This window comes from Schistocerca serialis, chromosome 11, assembly GCF_023864345.2.
Source record: "Schistocerca serialis cubense isolate TAMUIC-IGC-003099 chromosome 11, iqSchSeri2.2, whole genome shotgun sequence".
In the NCBI taxonomy this organism is placed as follows: Eukaryota; Metazoa; Arthropoda; class Insecta; order Orthoptera; family Acrididae; genus Schistocerca; species Schistocerca serialis.
Genome location: NC_064648.1, coordinates 35,521,990 through 35,533,678, shown reverse-complemented (window position 1 = coordinate 35,533,678; position 11,689 = coordinate 35,521,990).

Below are 11,689 nucleotides of genomic sequence, written 5' to 3'. Positions count from 1 at the left end.
CTACACAGTGTGGCAGCTGTGCAGTCCCAGCTGTGTGAGATCTTCTTTCCATTTCAGGTCTCACTCATTCTTCCTCTTTCCTGTCCTCAAAAATTTCGACTTTTTCTTTCCAAATACTAAATTTTCCGTTATGGTTACCAAGCCAACAATAAGCTAATGGATGCTGTAGGGAGGAGGTTGTTCTGTAACCTCTACACAGTGTGGCAGCTGTGCAGTCCCAGCTGTGTGAGATCTTCTTTCCTTTTCAGGTCTCACTCATTCTTCCTCTTTCCTATCCACTAAAATTTTCGACCTTTTCTTACAACACATAAAATTTTCCGTTATGGTTACCAAGCCAACAATAAGCTAATGGATGCTGTAGGGAGGAGGTTGTTCTGTAACCTCTACACAGTGTGGCAGCTGTGCAGTCCCAGCTGTGTGAGATCTTCTTTCCCATTTCAGATCTCACTCATTCTTCATCTTTTCTATCCACCTAAAATTTCTAACTTTCTTTACAGCATTAAACCAATGAACGCTGTAGGGAGGAGGTTGTTCTGTAACCTCTACACAGTGTGGCAGCTGTGCAGTCCCAGCTGTGTGAGATCTTCTTTCCTTTTCAGGTCTCACTCACTCTTCATCTTTTCTATCCACCTAAATTTTCTAACTCTTCTTTACAGCATTAAACCAATGAATGCTGTAGGGAGGAGGTTGTTCTGTAACCTCTACACAGTGTGGCAGCTGTGCAGTCCCAGCTGTGTGAGATCTTCTTTCCATTTCAGGTCTCACTCATTCTTCATCTTTCCTATCCACCAAAGTTTCGATCCCTATTTTGCAACATATTAAATTTTCCGTCATGGCTACCAAGCCATGAGTTCTGGGACCATTCTATCCACCGATTAGTGAAGAAAAATACCTAATGTGACAAACCTATAGTGACAAACAGTAGAGAAGTATGATGTAATTAAGATACAAATGTATTTGAGTAACAATTATGTATAGTACCCTGGTAATATAGTAACTACAAAGTGTTGTTTTATTGGAAATGGTCCACCAACAATAATTTAAAAAGATGTATGAATTCGTGTACAAGCAGGATCTGAAGTGGTAGTGAAACCTAGTGTATGCATTAGAGCTAACTAAGAAATAGTAAAAGAGATTGCTTAGTGTTAGGAAAAATGTGCAGATAAGTTGTAAGATTACACTCACCTGGTGTAGCAAGGAATGGCAGTGTAATAGAATTGAGCAGTGTTTGTGGTTGAGACGTGAAGGACACGTCCCTGAAGTATTTATAAGGTTGGAGCTGGCCATTATTTTAGTGTAGTGTGTGACAGGATACACCTACACGTATTGAGGTTATGAGTTGGAGGCGTGAATGCGACCATAGGTACCCTTATGTTAGATGAGACAGAGCAGCTCATGGTGTCCTATAGGTTTAAGGAATTTAGCATTACGTTCGTCCATAATTACTTGATGCAGTTTAGTGGTAGGTCTGAGAGAGACTACCTGAGGTTTCAGCGTCCGATCGAGTGGAAATGGATTGCCACGTGAGCAAACTAATCAGCTGCAGTACACTATGAATATGAAATAAATGTGCTATCCTATGCTTTAAATATTAATAGAGTGAGTGTTAAATAAGTACATACACTAGCAAAATAAATAAATAACATACTGACAGACGTGAAACATTATTTTAGCTCAGCATAAATACACTTCAAAGTAAGTAAGTACCTAATTGCAGATGTGGAACTGACAACAGCAGAGGACCAATAAGTGTATTTAGTAGTCAACTAAACGTAGTGTATTTTGAACACTCACAACTGTACTATTACCAAAAGTTACTTACATGTACTAAGAAGCTGAGAAAACAACCACTAATCATACTCATACTATCTCTAAGAATAAGGTAATCAAAGATGAGTCAGTTAAGTGCTTAAAATGCAAATGTATCAAGAATGTACCGAGCATTTGTTCAGTGTTCCGGCCCAGAAATAATAAATTGATGTTAAATATGATTTATGATTGTATGCCTTAGGAGCATAAATTTTCTCCAGTAAATGACTAAAGGCGTTTTGAGCCATTTGTTTAACGATTTTATGCCAGTTGAGTAACCGCGAGAGTAATACTGAAAAAGCTCTGTTAACTTTGTTCCAGCAACATACTGAAGGATAAAATGTATATATCCCCATTTCATTGTGACCCACCCTTAGATATGAAGTGAACAGAGTCTGAAGCACTCTTTTTGTTTGTTCTACAGGACAAACCAGATAATGGCAGCCTGGTAGCTGCGTGAAAGCGTGGAGTGACTTGGACACAACTCACAGTGACCCCTCCCCTTTTCCCCATGTAATTTAGAGAGAACGAGAAGGACGCACACCATAGCAACTTCCCCTCCTCTACCCTTGTGAATGGAAGTGTAGGATGCCAGCCAAAGCGGCTACAACCACGTGTGTAAAAATTATTTGTGAACTTTTCTTTCAGGTTTAGAAAAGACTGCTAAGAGATAATCATCTGTTTATGTATCATGTTATTTTCTTTGAATTTGTGTATGTAAAGATGTATTTAATGTATTTAATGGATCTAAGATTTTCATAATTTTTAATTTGTATGTGTTTGTTTGTCTAAGGCAAAATGTATGCCAAAATATTTCATTGACTTTGCTTAAAATTTTGAGTAATGACATTGGTTAAAAGGCAGTGAACATGCCCACAATTTAAATAATTAATGTAGGTAATTAGTTTTCTTTAATGTTTCTACAGGTTTATATTTCAATTTTGATTTTTTATAGGGAGTTAAACTGTCCTCTTGCTTCCCTTTTTGTAATTAAATTTTTTTTCATTCATTAACATTCATAAACAAAAAATTTAAGTAGAGGGTGATGTAGGAAGCAGCCTACTCACGCTGTAGTAAATTCACATCAGTTTCCATTGTGTGCCAGCCAGTCTGCGGTAATTAGCTCTGACGTCATAAATGTTGCGCAATACCTTAAAAATCAAGCAAATGAACGAAAACTTTTCTAGCATGTCAGGAATAATACTAAATTAATGTGTATTAAATATCAGTTCGATAACTTCAGCCATTTTCAAAATTTGGACGTTTTTCTAAAAAAATCATTGGCGCAACAGAAAAGAGCTAGAGACTTCAAAATTTATATTTAGATTCATCTTTCATAATGATTTAATAAAAATAGTACTTTGGATTTCACAAATTAAGATTTTAGTGGAAATTCATGATTTTCTGGTTTTCATCTGAAAACTGAAGGAAGCAAGATAGATTAAGTAGGCTAATAAATAAGGCTAGGATGTTTAGATTTAAATAGGTTGGAGGTCCGGTATGACTATGAAGATGTGAAAAGTTTCTTTTGAATACCTATAAAATTATAGCGATAGCGGATCTCAAAAGGGCCAGTTCAGAGCTCATCTACTGCGTGCAGTGTAATTTAATTAATTCTCTCGCCCAAAATATTTAACTTAGCCACGTCAAAATTTTATTATCAATACTTACCTGCGTGCTGAATGCACGTTTAAATTAAGAGCTTCATCGGCCATCAGCCAAAGAAGCTATAAATTATTATGTAACTTGAAGTGGTGCGTTACTAGCCCAGCGGCTAGGCGAGAGAACCGATTTGATCAGGCGTTCCCTTAGCCGTCCGCACCGCGGGTTTATATATAAGGACGCTACGCGAGGAAGCAAGGCCCCAGTTCTCTCCAGACGCTGAATGACACGCCATCTGTGTCGGGAGCCGCGTCGCATCAGTGTCACTGCTACAAACAGCCTCGGGTGCCGTATTAAGTTACTAAAGATACGCGGAACCATGAAAACATTTCATGTGAAGTGTTAATTCTGGAATGATTTTCATTATCTAGCTTCAGTTTGCGTATTGTCGTATTTTCACGTGCCGTCGCGGGACAGACATTCTACCAAATATTTAGCGTGGCGTTTGATGAAATATTTTCATCAAATTATGGCGAGCATTCTTTGTGACATTTAATTCGGACTTTATAGTTGCATCAGCGCATTAGACTCTGAACTGCTCTGTTAGTTAGGTTGTAGGGATACTTGTGTTTTTTATCAGTGAATTTCAGAATATACTCAACTATTTTGGAAAACCGTTTTTGATTAGAAATCCCGGACAATCTCCTAATTCCTCAGAGCTATAAGCTGCAGCTATAAGGGTATCTCAATTGAAGTGGGCACTAGGATCTCTAATTACTGGCTCCATGTTTTATTAAATCAGTTTCTGGGTGCCAAGAAGTAAATAGAGAGCCAGTGTTGAGAACGGCGAAAGACAGCATTAACAACATTCTAAAAGCCAGAAACTGATTCTACATGCATGCGTTTATCCAGCAATCAGATTTTATTATTATTTTTCTACAAACTCATCCGCCGCCCCACAGGACGAAGTCGCATGTCTGGAAGATGCCTCGCCAGTGTCTTCTGTTCAGACGCAGGTGCTGGACTCGCAGGCGACCTGCAGTGAAGTTCCAGACCAAGTGGAACATCTGCCTGAGGAACTGGGTCTCACCAAGTCAGAGCGGAGCCGAGTAAACGCCGACGTGAGAGAAATACACGAGCGCGCAGAGGCAGAACGCACTGCGTAGCGGACCCCACCCTGGCACACAAAGTAGCACGCGGACGTCGGACTTGTTTACGAGAAACGGAGAAGCTAATTCGGGCAAAGAGACCGAAACTGTTCTGCAGGCAGACGGGGGCGTCAAAGGCGCAGCGCGGCAGGTGAGCGCGAGGCCAGGCTGGGCGCGGGGGCAGAGCCCAGGGCTCTCTGCCTGCCGGCCGTCGCAGCGCGTCTTCTGCTCTGCCCACGCGCGCCGCGCACGCAGGTTGCGCTGCGGGCAGTCGGCTGCCAGCTTCAACTGACAGGCGAAAGCGTTACTGGACAGCTACGCCTTTGACATTGCTGCCAACCCCCTCCGTGGGATTAGCACTCTCATCCGCACCGCTGCGTGAAAGCTTGTTAAAACGCCGTCAGTTCCAAGTGTTTACGGCGGAATAAAAGAAATAGCACCCGATGCTGGTTATAAAAGCTTTTCGAAATGCGCCACTGACAGCCACAAGATACACCATGTGGTAGGTTTCTTTCAAGGCGGTATCTTGATCGGCACATCGGATATACTGTAGCTGAAATACGTCAAACGTACGTTCAATTCGAGCAAGCTTTCCTTGACAAATGTCCGCAGCTCGTGCTCCTGCGGTATCGTTCTCGCTTTCCACGCCCGGGTTCCCGGGTTCGATTCCCGGCAGGGTGAGGGATTTTCTCTGCCTCCTGATGATTGGGTGTTGTGTGATGTCTTTAGGTTAGGTAGGTTTAAGTAGTTCTAAATTCTACGGTACTGATGACCATAGATGTTAAGTCCCATAGTGCTCAGAGCTATTTTTTAAACCTTGACAAATTTTGACCGAATTCTGTGCAGGAAAGATTGAGACATGAAGCGCTAAATATGGAACCCCACAATAGTAAAGAAGGGGGTTCTAGTACTATTTCGAAAAGTATATCGAGAAAATCTGATACTTGAGCAAATGCATTTTCCAAGTGCGTGTATCACAAATACCAGCTGTTTATTTGTCACAGGGGAATGTTCCAGAAAGAGGAGATTGCACGTCAGTCGCACTTGAGATACTTGTCGCGTGATCCGATAAAGATAATGGGCGCCAACTCGACTTGAGGAGCGTTAACTGATAAGGACAGCTGTGTGCTCTCTTTGCGGCTCTTTAAGATCTGCGTGATTCAAAGTGTTGCTCACTCTGGCCCAAAGATTTTCGTTTTCTCGCCTCTATCTTCGGTGGTTTCAACACAAGAAACACAACCACTTGTGCCCGTGAGCGCGAGAATCCCTTTCGTGGCTCCTTCAGCAGGAAGGGCCGTCTGTTTCCAACGGGCAGAGCGTCTCTTATATTGCATAAAATTCAGAACCCTTGCACAGTCACGGGTCGTCACCCAAGTGATGTTTTAACGAACTTCGTAGTACCCAGCTGCACGGGTACTGACTTTGTTGTGAGTAAATCCGTGCAATGCTGAAAATGACGACACCTTCGTAAAGAAATTAGAAATTCTAAATTACAGAAACGGAACGCAAAGGTTTTTGTTAGATGCATTATCGTCGATCTACATAACTTCGCTGTTCTATTTATTTGCGCAGATTAAGTAATGTTGTTCGGTAGCCGGACGTGGTCCTAGTAAATATTCGTACAGCCGCTTAGAACGGATTTCTCACAATGTTCAACCAGTGTTGGAACTCGTTTTATAACAAACTGTAGATTTTCTTTCCAGTGCCGTAGGAACGTTGAGCGCAGAGGCGCGAAGGTTACACAAGAATTCTGGCGGAAGACATTTGGTTCGTGGATGTGGACTCGTACCGACTAAAGGATTTCTTTAGAGGAGAGACAGGCAAGTCGCTCGCCGTTAGCCCCCTGACAGTCAGTCAACAAAATGTCGCACTGCACAATTTAACCACTGTCGCACTGCCGTCAATGTCAGCGAAATATTTCACTAATTCTTCCTTTTGTAATACTCATTACTTGGAATATTTGAGTAAAACTTTTAATTCAAAGGAAGTAAAATTACTATGAACATAAAGTTATAACAGAACAAATCAGTAATCCCGTAGTTTGTTTTCTGTTGTATATGAACGTAATCATCATTGTCAGCCCAGTATTCTGATTACTATTCCTATTTCTGTTCCGATTCCTGTCTTGTGATTGCTGTTGTTACTCTTGTTGCGATTGCTAATATTGCGTGCCATGTAGAGCGAGGTACTGAAAATACGTAAAGTTTTTTTAAAAAGTATACCAATCATTTTACAAAAGTATTAACCGCGGAAAGTCGGCGTAATTTCTATGATCAAAGGATATAGTTTCGCATTTATTTAAAGAGAGAGAAAGATAGACTCTTTACTGATTAGAGCTGAAGATTTGTGATATTTGACGTTACATGGATCTGTCAAGTGAAAAGCAAAATCTGAAATTAACTGCATTTTAGACGGAATATTTGTAAAAGTTAACAATATCGAAATCAACGACCTACATAAACAACATAGACTTAGCCGCCATGTCTTTTAAGGTCAAGGTGCAGCCAAACGTCGTCTGCTAATACTGAATGTTGTTATTGTTTACTACGCATGCCGTAAAAAAAAAGAGCCAGTCTGCACTGGCAATCTGATTTCTCTACTGTAAAACATATAGTGACGAAGGCTAAAAGAAATGAAACACACTTCTGACATCGATTAATTGAAAAGTTTATTACGAAATGTTGCAGTTCATTTCGCTGCAATGCCATATAGATTAGGTCAAAAACAATTTTAAATAGTTCAGTAGGTCCAAAAACGATCAATTCACAGTGCAGGACCTTTCATTGTTCCTTAAACGATATAAGTTTGTATATATTTGCCAAATGTGTTTCCCTCTTTCTTCCAATGGCCTGGTTTTTGCACAAATGTTGTAACCTACAATTAAAATACTATTTTAACAGCATACTGACCAGAAAAGAGTAATGTGACTCTTTTCCAAATTCAGCTGGCACCATTAGATGGTCAAAATCGAGTAAATAAATTCGGCCTGTCACCCAACATTCTGAACAATTCCACACGCAACTACAGAAGGAAGTTCCTCCATATTCAGGTTTGACAGTCCCTGAGAACCCTTTCAGCCACTGTTAACAATTTGAATACACCCTTGGGAGCAGTATAAAAACTATTTTTGATGCATTTTATTGCAATGAAACCTGCAATTTACGGAGGTACTGCTGCAGTAAATTAAGTTTCACACTTGCTGTTAAACCATTAAGAAAACAATAGCCAACAGGAATTTTCCAACTCTTATTAATCCCAGTGACCATAAACACTAGTGCCTCTTTTGCTATTTGGCTATCATCACTTTCCTCACATCCTTGCCCTAAGTCAACATAACCCCAGATCTTATTACCATCCCATATTAAGTCTTTGTTAAGAGCCACCTCATCGAACATAAGTGCAGCTAAAGTAGGTCCTGAACTACGTTGATCCTCATCTCCTAATTTTTTAAGCTTCCTTCTGTAGATCCAGGACTGCCATTTACTGTAGTTGCCCACCTGCGGAGTGTTCGAGGATGGGGTAATTTAACAGACTTCCTCAAATAATTATAAGCTCTGAAGGAGCAAAAACTGAGTGTAAGGGCAAACTGTCTTATTTCTTTAGGATATTCAGGAACTAAACATTTGTTTTGCATTGCAAAAAGTGCTTCTGAATATCACTATTTTTGTCACATCCAATCACTTCAGAAGCACAGTCTTGAAGTCTCTTATTTAGGCCTACAACCACTGTTTTATATGTCACAATTTGTTTCTTCTTTCTTGAAACACTTTGCATGTTTCGCTTGCTTCCTCAGTTTCTCAGTCCTTTTCTGTAGTGCCTCATAATTGTGTTTCAATTTTTTGGGGCTAGGCAAACAATAAGAATGATCTATATGATCATTCTGCTTCACTCGTTCACCTACAAAAATGAATTATTATCATTAAGCTTTATTTTTCTTTAAACATACATTGATTAATGGTAAAATTCACACATAACCCATATAGCAAATGAATAACAGGAAAACTATTTTACCTAGTTCATTTGATAAGGAAGCTGATTCTTCACTGACAGGCCGTTTCCTTGGTTGTATCTATACTATAGTTGTTTTCTGCAGATGGTCAGGAAACGTAAATGTTGTCGGTACTGCGTTTGCCAGAAGTCGCCTTTTCTCGTTTGTACTATACATGTATGTATCTTCAAAGTGAAACGAGCATATGTAGCTATATTGAGTTGGCTGCCACTTATCTCGTATTGGCTACACACCGACTTAACAGCTCTTTCTTTTTCAGAGGAAATCTAAAAATAAAGAGACGTGTATACAGTAGCTTATTTACATTTTGTATACAGCTTAAACACGAGAATGATGCACAAAACGCTAAGTACAACACGCATTTGGATACTCACCTGAAATATGATATTTCAGTTGTTTTATCACTTCTATTAGCGCAATTGTACGCTGCACATACACTGGGCATGATTCGCGATAGGTCAATAAGACTTCTAAAGCAAATTACAACCGGAAAACATTGATTTTCTAACGCCAGTACCATACACCAAAATGTAAATATACTGACATGTAGACGTTTCAAAAAATGGCGGCCGGTGTTGCTTTTTGCTGCCGCTGGGAGCGCTGTTACCTCACAGACAGCCACTCTATGTCGTTTATATACCTCCTTGATTGAAATCGCTGCAGAGTGCTAGAATCTCTGGTCGGACGTAAGACTGTGGGCTAGCTGGAACATTTTGAAAACGTGTTAATGAATCTTTACTGGCCTATCTAAAGAAAAAAAAACACAAAGGACAATAAAATTTGTAAGACTAACTAAAAGTCAGAATCAATAGCACTGGCCAGATAATTATTTCGACGCAGCCCGTTCCGTAGCGCGTGTAGTAAACAGTTGGTTAGCGTCGCACGCGGTGGCTGTAAACTATTCAAATTAAATTTAAACGAGCAGTATCTTCCTGAAGCGAGGTGTCGGTTCTTAATGTGCGTTCTCAGTGACCAGAGTGTAACAGCTGAACTGAAGCTTCGTCGCCGTGTTCCTCAAACAGAACGACACACTTGAGCGACGCTGCAGTACGATTCACGTCGATGTCCGCACCCGGGGCGACGCCACTAACATCGCTCCTTCCATACTTCGCGTCATCTACATCTACATCTACATCTACATCTACATGGATACTCTGCAAACCACTTTTAACTGCCTAGCAGAGTGTTCATCGAACGACCTTCACAGTTCTCTGTTACTCCAATCTCGCATAGCGCACGGAAAGAACGCTATATCTTTCCTTACGAGTTCTGATTTCCCTTATTTTATCGTGGTGATCGTTTCTCCTCATGTAGGTGGACGTCAACAAAATATTTACGCATTCGGAAGAGAAAGTTGGTGATTGGAATTTCGTGAGAATATTCCTCCGCAACGAAAAACACCTTTTTTTTAAATGATGTCATTCTAAATCCTTTATGATTTCAGTGACACTCTCTCCCCTCTTTAGCGGTAATGCAAAACGTGCTGCCCTTCTTTGAACTTTCCCGATGTACTCCGTCAGTCCCATGTGGTAAGAATCCCACACCGCGCAGCAGTATTCTAAAAGACGACGGACAAGCGTAGTGTAGGCAGCCTCCTTAGTAGATCTGATGTATTTTCCAAGTGCTCTGCCACTAAAACGCAGTCTATGATTTGCCTCCCTCACAACAGTTTCACTTGTTAGTAATTCTACTTCTTCGCTATTTACTTGAATTTTCGGCCTTTAGGTTTGACTGATTTATCGTGTAACCGAAGTTTGACGAACTCCTTTTAACACTCATGTGGATGACCTCATACTTTCCGTTACTTAGGGTCCATTGCCAGTTTTCGCACCATACAGATATCTTTTCTAAATCGTTTTGCAATTTGTTTTCATCTTCTGATGACTTTGTTAGTCGACAAACGACAGCGTCATCTGCAAACAACCTAAGACGGCTGCTCGGATTGTCTCGCAAATCGTTTATATATCGAACAGCTAAGGACCTATAACACTACCTTGGGGAAGACCAGAAATCGCTTCTGTTTTACGCGATGACTTTCCGTCAATTACAACCTCTGGCAGGAAATCCCGAATGCAGTCACATGACAGACGATATTCCACAAGCGCCCAGTTTCACTACGAGTCGCATGTTTGATACAGTGTCAAAAGCCTTTTGGAAGTCCAGAAATACGGAATGCATTTGAAATCCCTTGCCAATAGCACTCAGCACTTCGTGTGTGTAAAGAGCTTGTTGTGTTTCACAAGAACGATGTTTTCTAAATCCGTGTTGACTGTGTGTCAATAGACCGTTTTCTTCGAAGTAATTCATAATGTTTGAACACACGTGAGTATTAGGGCTAGGCTGGTACCACCCCAAAGTACCGTTATCCAAGATGGGGGCGATGACGTCATCCTAGATGCCAGCTATGACGCCAATCGAGATGGCGGGTTTGGGCGGGAAGTTTGAACTTCGCGCCATTTTTCTAGGCAAGGGGGGCGTGGCACTTTCCAGCCAGAATTCAAATTCCAACATGACAATGCATCACACCTAAGAAAATGGCCGGAAAAATGACTTATCTTTATTATTTAACCAATTTCGAGCAGGTGTGTTCTCCACCGGGTCTGGACTCCTACTGTCTTAGTTCATATCGGTGCCAACAGAGGGCACTCTGCTGCCGTCAGCTGACGACGCGAGTACCGTCACTCGAGACGGCTGCACCCGATGCGTCCGCCACGAGCTCCACAGCCCGGCTGGCTGAGTTCACATCGTGGCCACCAGAGGACGCTGCCGTGACGTCGGTTGATGACACGAGGTCGCCCGCTCTCTCTCTCTCTCCCTCTCCCTCTCTCTCTCTCTCTCTCTCTCTCTCCCTCTCCCTCTCCCTCTCTCTCTCTCCCTCTCTCTCTCTCTCTCTCTCTCTCTCTCCCTCTCCCTCTCCCTCTCTCTCCCTCTCTCTCTCTCTCTCTCTCTCTCTCTCTCTCTCTGTCTCTCTCCCTCTCCCTCTCTCTCTCCCTCTCACTCTCTCCACTGGCGTCCGACCGCTTACGTCAGACAGCCTCGGCCGCCACCTCCACACACGCGCCGTACTCAGTCTTCTGTAAACCTGCTGACTAAACTAACACGCACATCGCACATCTAACCT